Below are 15,250 nucleotides of genomic sequence, written 5' to 3'. Positions count from 1 at the left end.
CATCATCTTAGTTGTTAAAGAGTAAAGTCCACGAGAGGGATCTGGTTTCCCTTGTATCCTGAGGACACACAGTGAACCCAGTGCAGAGCTGGGGCTGAGATCCAAGGTCTTGGCGTCCAGGCAGAGTGGGGTTTATCCAAGTTTCCTTGGGGATGCTGCTGCCCTCTCATGCCTTGCTCTGCCTTCGTGTTGATCCCTGCTTTGCCAGCCCTTCTAGCTCGTGGCCAGATTATTTACCTGATATTATGACCCTTCCCCCTTTTAACCTCACTCTATCCATCACTACCTTCAGCAACCTGAAAATTCGCTTGAATGTGTTACTCCTCTGTTGAGAGATAGTGGCCTCCTATTACCTAGAAAAGAAAATCCAAGATATTTAGTTTCATCCAAGATCCACTGAAGTCTAATTTCTACCTTCCTTATTCCCTATGTACCCTTTCCTTGATTAAACTGGTTTACTAATTGCATTAATAAATAAATAAAAAATAAATAAAGGGAGAATAAAAATTCTCGCTTTCATTCAACAAATATACATTTAGTAACTTCCATGTCCCAGTCGGTATGCTAGACACCATAATAATAACACACACTTAACCAGCGCCTCCGATGTGCCAGTACACCTATAAATTCTATAGATGAAATAATGTACACGGCTTCTACATGTACAACAGCAGGGGGTGCCATACACATAGAGGACAATGGGTGGTGACTTTCGGGTCTTGAAACAGCACTACATGTAATCTTCACAACAATCTTAAAAGAGAAATGGTTATATTTAACTCACAGCAGAGCTTTTGGGGTTTTCTAGTGGGCTAGTGGTAAAGAATCTACCTGCCAATGCAGAAGATGCAAGAGACACAGGCTTGATCCCTGGGTTGGGAAGATTCCCTTGAGTAGGAAATGGCAATCCACTCCAGTATTCTTGTCTGGAGAACCCCATGGACAGAGGGGCCTGGAGGGCTACAGCTGATGGGGTCTTAAAGTCGGACATGACTGAGCAACTGAGCTTGCACACATGCACAGTTGAAGGAACTAAACCACATTGATATTAAAGGATAGGTTCATTACAGAGTGAGTTTCAGTGTGGGCGTTGAAACTTGAGGCTTGGCTTTAGAACCATTATGCCTCACCTCTTCTCCACCATCCCTCCAAATACATATTATCTCATTTAATACTCACAACTATGCAGTGAGGCAATTGTATCAATATTACTTGGATTAAAAAAAAAATACAAAGCTCAGAAAAAGTAAAATGATTTGATAGATATGTTTCTAGCCCAGATTTGAACCCAGGTTCTATCAGTTTTCTAAAGCCAACAGAGAATCATTCTAATTTTAATTAGTGTTTATTTTGGCAAAAACACTAAGTTTAGACCCCAGAAAACACAGACTGCGACCTTGCCACTGTCCAGCCCTGGTGCCTATTCTCTCTGCAACTTACGTCCTCATTATAAATATAAAGGATTTGATGACCACCACTTCTCAACCTTGGATGTACCAGAGAAGGATCTGACGGAGGCGGGGGATCTCAAAAACTACACCGATCTGGAATGTATACCTAAAAGTTGACCTAATTGAATCATGTATGGGCTCAGGCATTAATGTTTCTCTATAGCTCCCCAGAGTTTAAAGGCATCGTCAGGGTGAGACTCTTGGATATGCTATAATCACCACCTTGGGAGATTGACTTCTGTTGTTTTCCTCACTTCAGCATCTTCTTTTTTTTTTTTTTGGTGCTCAAATTAACGTATGGTTTCTACGTGAAAGGCATTGTTCTTGGGCATGACATTAGGCAGGATCAAGGTTGTGCTGCAATAGCAAATGACCTTGAAATTTGTCCTACATTCTATTTCACACTCGTTGCAGCTTGGCTGAAGCTTTAGTCCATGTTGCTTTCACTCTTGGGCCCCAACTAACATAAAGGCACCTATCTGGAAGATCACTAACAGATGAAAAAGATGACAAAAGATGTGCTTGGAAAAGTGGAGAAGCCCTGAGAGTGACAGCTACCAGTGATTAGACTAGTCATTGTTGTTTTCCAAAATCACTTGGCAAGTAATGAAACCACAGACTGGAACTCAATTCATCCTGTTCTCGGAGCTTGAAAATATTGCCTCTACCTTCAACAAAAGCTGTTCCAAGAGTGCAAGGGAATCTTGTGGGAGGCTGAGGAGGCCCAGCCTGTGTTATTTTGATTCAGTGTGACTAAGCAAAAAAGCAGAAATCTGCATTTTAAAAAGCCTCTCTCCACCCCAGGGGATTCTTTTTTTTTAAGTTTTTTATTGGAGTATAGTTGCTTTATGATGTTAGTTTCTGCTGTACAGAAAGTGAATCAGCCATACATATACAATGTTGTTGTTTAGTCCCTAAGTCACGTCTCACTTTTTTGCAACCCCATGGACTGTAGCCCATGAGGTTCCTCTGTCCATGGGATTTTCCAGGCAGGAACACTGCAGTGGGTTGCCATTTTCTTCTCCAGGAGATCTTCACAAACCAGGGATAGAAGACAAGTCTCCTGTCGTGTCTCCTGCCATGCCTCCTGCATTGCAGGCTAATTCTTTACTACGGAGCCACTGGGGAAGCAATATGTATACATGTATTTCTTCTTTTTTGGATTTCTTTCCCATTTAGGTCACCACAGAGCATCGAGATTCTCTTTAGTTATCTATTTTATACATAGTAGTGTTTATCTGTTGATTGCCACCTCCTAAATCATCCCACCATCCTTTACCCCCTTGGTGTCTATATATTTATTCACTACATCTGTATCTCTATTTCTGCTTTGAAAATAGGTTCATCTGTACCACATTTCTAGGTTTCACATATATGCATTGATATATGGTTTTGCTTTTCTCTTTCTGACTTATAATACTTAACTCTGTATGCCAGGCTCTAGATTCACCCATATTTCTGCAAATAGCACAATTCTGTTCCTTTTTATGGTTGAGTAATATTCCAGTAATATTCCTTTTATCACATCTTCTTTATCCACTCCCCTGTTATAGACATTTAGGTTACTTCTTTGCCTGGCTATTGTTAATAATGCTACAGTGAACATTGGGCTGTATGTAACTGCTTGAATTCTGGTTTTCTCTGGGTATAAATACCCAGGAGTGGGAATATTCCCCGGTGGCTCAGATGGTAAAGAATCCACTTGCAATGCAGGAGACCGGAGTTCTATCCCTGGTTCGGGAAGATCTCCTGGATAAGGGAATGGCTACCCACTTTAATATTCTTGCTTGGAGAATTCCACAGTCAGAGGAGCCTGGTGGGCTACAGTTCACGGGGTCACAGAGTTGGACATGACTGAGTGATTAATACTTTCACACTTTCAACCAAATTACAGATCCATTCATTCTAGAGCCTGGTGTTATAAGGTCTAATTCCTTCTCATGAACTTCTCAGCTCCGTACTGATCTAACCACCTTATTCCCCCCTCTCATATCCCTTCTCCAATCTGCATGTCTAGTCCCCACTAGCTACAAGCTATGTAGACAGGGACATTCCCACGTTCTGGGAGCCCATAAAGGAAACCTCCCCTTTTTTATCTTTGGTTAAATGGAATTCTCTCCCAGCAGAGAGGGTTTCTGTTCACAATTATGCTTCCCATGATCTACATGATTCTACATGCTCTGTTCCCTGATCCCCTCCCAAAGTCATCTTCCAGCATACTGTCCCTCCCCCACCCCCGCCCCACTATTTGCTAAGACAGCTGCAATGGCTGTCTTTCCATATATTGCGGCACATCTAAAGAGTTCTCTCTCTGTTTATTTAAAAGACCTTTTCATACATGAAGTGATCACTGTTCCTTAAGTGGAAGGGAGTATGGGACAGTAGAAGGTCTTGGGCTTTTCAAGCACGTGATGGCTGCTGACGGCAGAGTACTGAAGTGAGCCTGCCTAGGTAAGAACGCTATGCTATGTGGTAGCCATAGCAGCATATGTAAGTTACTTAGCCTTATGGGGTCCCAATTTTATTACCCATAAAATGCAGATAAGGGTAGGACTGTTCCAAGCATTACATGACAACATAGGTAAATGCTGTTACATTGGAAGCCAGGCAGACTTGGATTAAAGACCCCCTTCTGCAAGTGTGCTTAAAGTTAACTGCAGAAAGTCTCAGATCCCCCATTGAAAAAATAAATGTAAAATTGTCTGCCTCCTAGGGAGTGATGTGGAGAGAGTACAAATGTTGATGTTTAGAAAATTCCCCGAACATTTTCTGGAATTTAGGAAATGCTTCAAACACTTAGTTCAGGAACCTGCATTGCTGACGAAGCCAGGTCTTGTTGCCTCCTAGAACCCCAGTTGCCTGATATAACCTAGACTGCTGGAGAAAATGTGATTGGGCACAGGGAGGGTCCGCAGAATTTTCATCTACTGAATGACTATTGGGTCCCAGGAAAACGTAGTACATACCACAATCACATTGAAAGAAGGCTTTTCTTTTGGGAGAGGGATTGATCGAGAGTTTGGCATGGACATAAATGCATCACTGTATTTAAAATATACACCAATAAGGACTACTGTATAGCACAGAGAACTCTGCTTAACATTCTGTAATAACCTAAATGGGAAAAGAATTTGAAAAAGAGTAGGTGTAAGTCTATGTATAACTGGATCACTTTGCCGTACACCTGAAGCTAACACAACACAGTCAATCAACTTTATGTGTGTGCTAATCTCTCAGTCATGTCCAACTCTTTGTGACCCCACGGGCTGTAGCTCACTGGGCTCTCCATGGAATTCTCCAGGCAAGAATACTGGAGTGAGTTGCCATTCCCTTCTCCAGGAGATCTTCCCAACCCAGGGATTGAACCCAGGTCTCCCACATTGCAGGCAGATTCTTTACTCTCTGAGCAACCGGGGAAATCCCATTAATCAACTACACTCTGATATAAAATTAAAAAATTAAAACTCCAGAAAAAATAAAATCAGAAAACTGCTTATAACATCTTTTAGGAAATGACCCTACACTGTGCCTACCTCTTATTCATAGTCTTAACAAAATTGCAAGTGCCTAGTATATGTGTGACTCTCACCCCAGGTCATTGTTTCTGGCTGAGTCTATTGACTGTAGTCATAGAATCCTTTTTTAACATGGTGCTTCATGACAAAGCATTGATTAATCAGTGTTTGCAAGCCTGCTGAAACCCATTTATTCTTTCTCCAGAAAGAGACCCCTGAGCTGAACTTAGGCTTTGATCCATCACACATCTTACCCTGAGACTCTCATCTCAGAGCCCTGACCCTGGTCTTTTGTTGGCCTCACCTTTGTCACGTCTATAGTGATTTTATTACATCACTGTCAGCTGAAAGGACTCAGTGGGTCCAAGTGAACCAGGGAGGTATTTCCTCCCCTTTATCTTCTTCAAACCTTCGTCTAAGAACAGCAAAAGGGAAAAAAAGGCCAACAACAACCAGAAGTTGGAGTCTTCATCCCCATTTACTTTACTGCCTGAATGTAATTTGAGGAGACACACTAAAAATGTCAAAAATGAACAGATATGGAATGAGTGTTTCCATCCTTCAGGTGCTAGACAGACTCTCCAGGAGGCGATCTTTAAAATGTTTGGGATTGACCATGCTGCTTTAGACCCTCAGAGCAATCGTTCTTGTCCCCACCCTTGGATGCAAAACTGCCCACGGAAGTGCCCTGGGCAGAAAGGCCCTCCTTTCTGTTTCTGCCTCCGCAGAGGCCGCCATGGCAGAGGCATCTCTGCTGCCTGTGTGTGCCATTTCTGGGCTTGGTGCTTTCGTGTCTTCAAGCCATACTTCTGGTCAAGGCTGATTCGGAGGACTGAGTTCCTGACCACCAAGGATGCCCTATGCCAAGCCTGAAAATGTCTGTCTCCACTCTTCACAAAGGAGTCTGAAAATTTTGTAAGAAAAATATCCCAGCAACATTCCAGTGTGTCTGCTCATGCTGCCACCTCCTGCTGCCCTTGAAGTTTCAGCTGGACCCAGGATTCCTTTTCACTTCCTGCTCTAAGCCATTGTCCGATGCTCATTACCCACCAGCTGTGGCCCAGCTGTTACATTCCACATCAAAGGTGGCAGCGTGCACCTGGCGTGCGAGCTGATTTCCCCACTGCTTCTTACCATGGTGCATTAAGCCTTCTGTGTCTTCATTTTGCAAGCAGCTCTATAAATGTCAAATATTATTAACTGTGCATGTGAGAGGCGGGAAAGTCAAAGGGCTTGGGGAGACTGAAGAATGGAATAAAACTTTGAAAATATTTTTTTCCCTTCTCTCCCCACCCTTGTTCTTTTTTTTTCTGGTTGCCCCTTTAATTTGGATACCGAGACTAGCATTCAAAGCATTGCAATGACCATCCCCATAAACATGGAAGCTGACACACATCTGAAGCCTTAACCGTTTTGAAAGAAAACCTTGATAGTTCCTTGGACTGCAGGGAGATCAAACGTCAACCCTAAAGGAAATCAACCCTGAATATTCATTGCAAGGACTGATGCTGAAGCTGAAGCTCCATTACTCTGGGCACCTGATGAGAAGAGCCACCTCACAGGCCTGGACTCAGGTCCTGGGAAAGATTGAGAGCAGGAGGAAAAGAGGTTGGCAGAGGATGAAATGGTTGGATGGCATCACTGACTCAATGGACATGAATTTGAGCAAACTCTGGGAGACAACGAAGGATAGGGGAGCCTAGTGTGCTGCAGTCCTTGAAGTTGTAAAGAGTTGGGCATGACTTAGCCACTGAACAAGATGATGATGATTATTATTGCTCATATTAGCAATGATTTTAACATAGAAGATAGAAATGTAGGCCAATGTGATTTATTATATTTAAAGAGCTTTCAGTCTACTAACATAAAATATGAAACCCACAGTACACATGGTGTCAATTTGACCAGGAATAGTTCTATTTTCTCCAAGGTGGCTAAGTATGCCAGTGCACGGATATCCGATCTTGTTAGACATCAGAGATGTTTCTACAATAATCTCTTAACTCCTCACTTTTAGTCTCATACTTTCTGATACATCCTCTCATTTCCAAGTGATAGCCTTTAAGTGCAAGTCATGTTAATTAATTTTCTGGTTATTTTTGTTCAAATCCTTTGAGGAGATAGAGGAAAGAAAGACAGCTCACTCAAGTGAAAGCTGAATCTTCCTGAATTCAACCTTTCAAAGCTAAAAATTCTTTAAAAACACAAACCAAACACACAACTGCATGAGCTTCATTGGCGTTGGTGGCTCAGTGGTAAAAAATCTGCTTGCCAATGCAGGTGACACGGGTTCGACCCCTGATCCAGGAAGATCCCACATGCTGCGGAGCATCTAAGCCCGTGGGGCACATCTATTGACCCCGTGCTCTAGAGCTGGGGAGCAGCACATGCTGAGCCCAAGTGCCACTGCTACTAAAGTCCATGTGTCTAGAGCCTGTGTTCCACAACAGGAGACGCCCCAGCAAGGAGAAGCCCACGCACCACAACTGGAGAGCACCCCCCGCTAGCCACAACTAGAGGAAAGCCCTGCACAGCAATGAGGACACAGCCAAAACAAGAAAAAAACCGTGCTAATTCATCGACCACTCATTGAATGGCATAGACGGATAAAATGATTGCCCCGAGAGTAGAAAACTTTCAAGAATATACTGATATGATGACTTGTTTTTAAAATAGAGTTTTGATTTTTGGAAGAGATTTTGTGAATGTGCATACCTTCCACTAACTCATTTCATTCATTAATAGTCAATATGTTAAACATAGAAGAAATTATTTATTTTCCTGTTGTTTTGCCTTCCTTGGAATGTAAATATTCAATAACCAAACCCAAGGGAGTATTAATAAGTTAAAGCTTTCAAAGTGCAAGATGTCACATGAGCACTGGGTTATTTATGTTATTTAGCTGAGTATTTAAACCCATTCGAGCTTTTCCCTTTAATTGATCTCAGCTAAAATCCTGGGGCTATCTGGCTGGATTCCAAGCCTGCTGGATTAATTTTAGCAGGGCCAGGCTTCTCCCAAAGGGAACACTTGCTGGTAAGCTAAGAGTTATTTATCTCATACAAATTTCTAAACACATTTTCAAAATTGATTTCAATAAGCACCACACTTTAAGGTACTATCTGAATATGATTTATAGTTAAACAAAGGCTTATACTACATAGACATACTATATTGTATGAATTATCGATTGCTGGTATAACAAATTACCATAATTTTAATGACTTACAAAAACAAATATGAATTTATTATCTTAGAGCTCTAGGTCCCTTGGACTGCAAGGAGATCCAACCAGTCTATCCTAAAGGAAATCAGTCCTGAATGTTGAAGCTGAAACTCCAATACTTTGACCACCTGATGTGAAGAGCGGACTCATTTGAAAAGACCCTGATGCTGGGAAAGATTGAAGGCAGGAGGAGAAGGGGACGACAGAGGATGAGATGGTTGGATGGCATCACTGACTAAATGGGCTTGAGTTTGAGTAAACTCTGAAAGCTGGTGATGGACAGGAAGGCCTGGCGTGCTGCAGTCCATGGGGTTGCAAAAAGTCGGACACAATTGAGCGACTGAACTAACCGACTAGAGGTCAGAAGTTCCAAATGGGTTTCACTGGGTCAAATGAAGGTGTCAGCAGGGCTGTGTTGGGCTTCCCAGATGGTCCAGTGGTTAAGAATCCACCTGCCGATGGGAGCTCGATCCCCAGATCGGGAAGATCCCCTGGAGGAGGAAATGGCAGCCCAGTAATTTTGCGGGAAAATACCATGGTCAGAAGAGCCTGGCAGGCTGCAGTCCATGGGGTCACACAGACTCGGACCCGACTGAGCACACACACAGGGCTGGGTAGCTTCTTGAGACTCTAGATGAGAATTCCTTTCCTTACCCGACCCAGCTTTCAGAAACTTTCTGTATTCCTTCTTTTGTGGCCTCGTTCCTTCACCTTCAAAGTCAGTAATGTTGAGCCAAGGCCTTCGGACCTCTCTGAATAATTCAGGATAATATCTCTACGTTAAGGTCAGCTAATAGGCAATCTTATTTCCATTTGTAACATTAAATCCTCTTTGTCATGTAAAAGAACATATTCACAGGATCCAGGCATTGGCATGTGGACAGTTTTCAGGGGCCAATATTCTGCCTACCATACCTTTTAGTGGGCATTTGAGGTTTCAAGTCAACCAGTTGAGGAAAAAAGTCAATCTTTAGTGAAATCCAGAAAAGAAGAGTAGGGCTAGAGGTAGATTAAAACAGAATAAATGGTTTGAGTGCTCTGTGCATCTCAGATCCTGGTGTGGACCTGTGCTGCTGACTGTTTGTGAACAAGCATCTCCTTAGTACCAGACTTTGTTGAATCTGTGCTTGATCTAAAAACAAATAGGAGTCTCTGTATGCCCTCAGGGAGCTTGCCAATGGGAGGGAAGAACAAGAACATCAACAACATATAAAAGGCAGAAGATGCTGACTCCTGTGGTCCAAAGCAAGGGCTGCTTCAGGAAAGGCATGAATGGGGCTGGATATTTATCGATGAATGAATGAACAAATATGTGAATGAAGGATGTCCAAACCAGAGGGAATATACGTATATGCAGGGCTTTCCTGGTGGTTCAGTTGGTAAAGAATTTGCCTGCAATGCAGGAGATGCGGTTTCCAACCCAGGGTCAGGAAGATCCCCTGGAGCAGGAAATGACAACCCACTCCAGTATTCTTGCCTGGAAAATCCCATGGACAGAGGAACCTGGCAGGCTACAGTCCATGGGGTTGCAAAGAGTCAGACATGACTTAGCAACTAAACCACCACATCAAAATGTGGATATGTATAGCTGATTAATTTTGCTGTACAATAGAAACTAATACAACATTGTAAAATAATAATACTTCAGTAAAAATTAACTAAAAAAAAAATAAGACATGGATAGAGAGGCATTCATGTTGAGGAAATTCGAAAAGCAAAAATTATTAGGTAGGGGAAATATTCAGGTTTTGTGGGGTCTAAAACTTATACAATATTGGGGACCCTTCTTAAGAGGAATATAATATCATGAAAGATTGAAGGCAGGAGGAAAAGGGGATGACAAAGGATGAGATGGTTGGATGGCATCACCGACTCAATGGACATGAGCTTGAGCAGGCTCTGGGAGATGGTGAAGGGCAGGGAAGCCTGGCGTGCTGCAGTAATGGGGTCACAAAGAGTCAGACGTGACCGAGCAACTGAACAACAACAACAAAAATCATGAATGCAAAATTAAGCCAAAAAGTAAATATTATTTAGGAAGAGAGAATGTTACAAACCATTGGAAAACATTGTAAGCATCACAAAATCTGGAGTTATAGCATAATATAGTTTTCATTGGGTAACTAACAATTAAACTTCTCTAATACATTTCCCCTTTATTTTTGACTATGTTCTTTCATCATTACTTCAATTGTGATTGACATATAACATTATATCAATTTCAGATATAGGTCATGATGATAGGTATATAGATACACACATTGAGACTTGATCACAACAATAAGTGAGATGCTTTTCCCACACTGACTGAGATGCTTATAGGATTTTTATTCTTATTTTTTTTAACGTCGTATATCACACTGATTGATTTGCATATTTGAACCATCCTTGCATTCTTGGAATAAATTCCACTTTAGCATGGTGTATGATCATATTAATGTATTATTGAATTTGGCTTGCTAATACTTTGTTGAGAATTTTTATATGTAAATTTATTAGAAATATTGTATAATAATGTTCTTTTCTTGTGGCATACTTGTCTGGTTTGGGTTTGCCTTGTAAAATGAATTTGGAAGCATTCCTTCTGTTTTTTGGGAGAGTCTGAGAATGATTGATAGTAATTCTTCTTTGAATGTTTGGAAGAATTCACAAGCAAAGACATCTGGTCCTGGACATTTATTTTTTGGGAGGTTTTTGATTATTGATTCAGTCTTCTTACTTGTAATCCATCTGTTAAGATTTTCTATTTCTTTTTGGTCATGCTGCATGGCTTTCCAGATCTTAGTTTCCCCATCAGGGATTGAATGTATACCCCTTGCAGTGGAAACAGAGTCCTAACTACTGGACAACCAGGGAATTTTCAAGACTTTCTATTTTTTTCCATGACTTATTTTCGGTAGGTTGTGTGTTTCTAGGAATTTCTCTATTTCTTCTAGGTTGCCAAACTTGTTGACATATAGTTAGTTCATGGTAGTCTCTTTGTATTTCTGTGGTATCAGTTTTAATGTTTCTTCTTTCATTTCTTATTTTATTTGAGCTCTGGTTCTTTTATCCTTCATGATTTAGAATGAAGGATAGTTACAGGCTTTTCAATTTTGCTTGTTTTTTTTTTTTTTAATGCTCTTATTTTCCTTGATCCTTTCTATTTCCTTCTTAGTTACTACTTCACTTCTTTCTGCTCTCCTCTTTGTTATTTCATTCTCTCTAACCTTGGTTTCATTTGTCCTTCTGTTTCTAGTTCCTTGAAGCATGAATTTAGGTTGTTTATTGGACCCTTTGCACTTGTTTCCAGGCTTTGGCATTTATCACTATGAACTTTCCTCTTAGACCTGCTTTTGCTGCATCCCATAAATTTTGGTATATTGCATTTTCATTTTGTTTGTCTAAAGGATATATCCCCCCAAACAAGTTCAAATCTATAACTGAAACCTATATAATTATTTTTCTTGTCTGTTCTTGCCTCTTTCTTATTGTCAAACTGTTCTCCTAAACTTAATTGTAAGTAGATGTTTTAGAATTGAGACATTTATTGGTTTTCTATTTGTCATCCTTAGAAACATTACATATTTTATACTGATAATATAAACATATGTACAATGTGTGCATGTATATATTTTAGGGTGTGAAAGGATTGTGCTTTGTATATGAAGTTTTCTGTGTCATTATGATAAATATGTTCTTTTAGGAAAAAAAGTAACCTAATAAACCTCTCTATAACATTTCTTTGGCTGTGTATTCTTTTACCATTTCTTCACATTACAATGCTTTTATTATATTACTTTAATAAAAGTATTTGAAAGATATTTTTTCCTACATGGTTGATTTTTTTCTTTAAATTTCTTAGTTAGGATGTAAAAAACATGTGATTTCCCACACAGATATATTCTTTATTTGTGGTTGTGCCATAGGATATTCTACTCTGAATAGGGGAGTTTTGTTAAATTATATTTTGTGTAACTCCTATAAAAAAGAGAAGTATGATGCGCTTGAAATTTTATATACCGTATTATTATATATATTTCTGATAATAGAGAACCTCCTGATTTTGATTGGGTATTAGTGAGAAAAGAATCTTCCACTTAAAATCTTACACGTTTGAATGAGGGAATTTTCCACAGACTGTTCTAGCTATTCTGACTTTGTGTGGTTTACACCTTGTTTCTCCTACTTGGTCTATATGTTGTCAGTTTCCAAAGTACGTATTATTATTGTGACATAGCTATTGGCTTTATGTCTTGATGCTATATGAGTTGTTATAGTGGGTTATATAGAAAACTTGGGAGCTGTACTTAGGCTGAGAGAGCTGTAAGTAATTTATCTATACACAATATTGGCTGCAAAGCCCATAGATATTTTCCAGTTAGCGAAAACTACAAGTATTCCCAAAATATCCCTTAGCTAATCCTCCAAATGCCCATGGCTATTCCAGTGCCACTCAACACTAGAAGAAATGTAATGGATAAGAAACAAGAATAAAAAGATGTTACCTGTTGTGGCAAAACAAATCCCCAAACTTAGTGGCTTGAAACAAGCATTATGCCTTTGTTCCTGCGGCTCAAGAATTCAGACGGGGCACAGAAGTGATGGCTTATCTCTGCTAGATGATGTCAGAGCTTCAGCTGGAAGATTAAGAGTTGGGCTGGAGAATCAGCTTCTATGTTGGCTCATTTACATGGAGGGCAGTTTGGTACCTTCAGAAAGGTTTCTGTACACATAGGTCTCTAAACAGGGCTGCTTGAGTGCCATTATATTGGGACTGGTTTTCTGCTAAGCAAATCCAAGTACAAGATAGAAGCAGGAATGTCTTCTATGACTTGCTCTCAAAAGTCACACTCACTCATGGTTGCAGAAGTAGACTCATTCATTATTAAAAAAAAAAACAACACATGGGAATAAACACTAAGAGATAAGGATCAATGATATTATGGATTCAAGGTATGTGTTTCTTCAAGTTCCTGTGTTGAGGTTCTGACCTCCATGGGGTGACATTAGGAGAATGGGCCTTTGGGAGATGATTCAGTTTAGATGAAGTTGTAATGATGATGAGATTAAAGTCCCTAAAAAAAAGAGAAAGGGAAACCAGAGCTCTCTTTCTTTCCACCATGTGAGAAGGTACACACGGTGAGAAGGTAGCTCTCTGCAAGCCAGTATCTCCCTGGGAACTGAATCTGGCTGGCACCTCAATCCTGGCCTTTCCAGGCCTCAGAACTATGAGAAATGAATCTTGTTTAAGCCAATTAGTTATACTGAATTTTATGATAGCAGTTGGAGGTGACTAAGACATTTGGGAACCACCTTGGAAGCTTGCCAACACACAGACATGATAATTATAAACACCTAAAATTAAGTTTTCTCATGTTAACATATTCAAACAATTATATGACCATGTGAGGCACATTGTTTTGGCTTCTATCAGATCTTTAGAAGGGGGAACTATGAAAACTGATGCATTAGGCTTCTTTGTCTCTTTTCTAAAATCTGGCTTTGGTCCGCTACTCAGTTCAATTCCTGCAAGGATTCTCACTCATTGATTAGAGTTTTTTCTCACATACAGCAAACTCGATTTTTATTTCTACCATAAGCCTGAGATTCAGGGAAGTTCAGGGTAAATACTAATAATGAGATGCCATAAATTTGTTTATAGCATTGAGGTTAACTTTAAAAGAATCCATGGGTAGCCTGAAAGGAGAAAAGAAGTTGGACGATGGTGGCCTAGAGCTTGAGGTTTGGTTTTTGGAGGTCCAAAATGACAGTCCAATATGAGACCATGAAACTCGGATCTTGTTTTGAACATTATGGTTCAGGCTACTAATTGTCCTCCAGAATCCATTCTCCCAATCTTGCTCTTAGAATGGAAGCCTTACCCTACAAACTACATGTCACTTTTATCAAAGCACGTGGCTTTTTGGCTACAGATCCCACAATGCACAGCCCCCTTGAAGATAGGTGTGTGCTTAAGTTCTTGCCAAAGGAATACGTAGATAAGTGGTGTGTGTGTGACATGTCATTTCCTTTAAGGAACGTCTCCTAGTTCTCCACTTCCTCTCTTTTACCCTCTCTTCCTTTAGGGAAGAAATGGAGACAGTCACCTTGGATTCTAACATGGAAGCCATGTGTGGCGGATAAAGAACTACCCTCTCCTCTCTAGAACATTCATCCCCTCTGGACCCTTTTGAGTGGGGGTGGGGAAGAGAAAAAACTATCTTTTATTTTATTTATCATGGACATTTGAGGTTTCTTTGTTACAGCTCTTTAGACTGATCCTTCAAGTATCAAAATAACAAGTTAAAGACTCATTGCCTTTCAAGGTAACATGTTTTTTTCTTCATTGACCAGATACTTGATGGAAAATGACCCAAAACTGAACTTGGAACAATCCACAAATTTCCTCAGTGTTCCCACGTTCTGTTCCAGCCTAGAACAAGTGGTCCTTTCTCAACCCCATCATCTGAATGTGAAAAGACTGTGAGAGTGATTATTTCACTGCTGTTATCTCCTCTTTGTAGAATTGAGTGCTTTGCCTGTGAAATTCTCATGGTGGGCACTTATACTATTCTCTCCTCCTCACCTGCATTTTTTTTTTCTGGATGGCTCAAACCTTGTAGAGGAAAAAAACCTGTCAGTGTGTGTGGGTGACAAGCAGGAGGTGAGAACTGGATGTATGGTCTGAGGTTACAGGAAATGGTTGTTTATGTAGCCCCATTAGTACTCAGGGGATTGCAACAGGAGTGTTAAATTCAAATGTTCTGACTCACTATTCCCTTGAGAGAAGGACTTCAGAAAACACAGGTGTGCGGTCTGCTGAGCTGGTGGTTTCCTTTGCAGTTTATTCCTGTAGAAACAAACTTTGACATTCTACCCCAGGGGTTGCAAAGTTTTGCCTCCCAAAGAGACTCCCTGGGGTAGTGTGTATTTTAGAAACCTCAGATGTGAACTCGTATTTAGGTGGGATTTACCGATGGTGACATCACTCATTCCCAGTTTTCCTCCTTTCTCACTAGAAGGTGCTTCCTGGCCTTCCCTCTGTCTCCTTCTTTTCTTCTGACTGTGAACGCTGA

Source organism: Cervus canadensis, chromosome 17, assembly GCF_019320065.1.
Source record: "Cervus canadensis isolate Bull #8, Minnesota chromosome 17, ASM1932006v1, whole genome shotgun sequence".
Taxonomy (NCBI): Eukaryota; Metazoa; Chordata; class Mammalia; order Artiodactyla; family Cervidae; genus Cervus; species Cervus canadensis.
The sequence above is the reverse complement of the archived record's forward strand: the minus strand, read 5'-3'. Positions refer to the sequence as shown.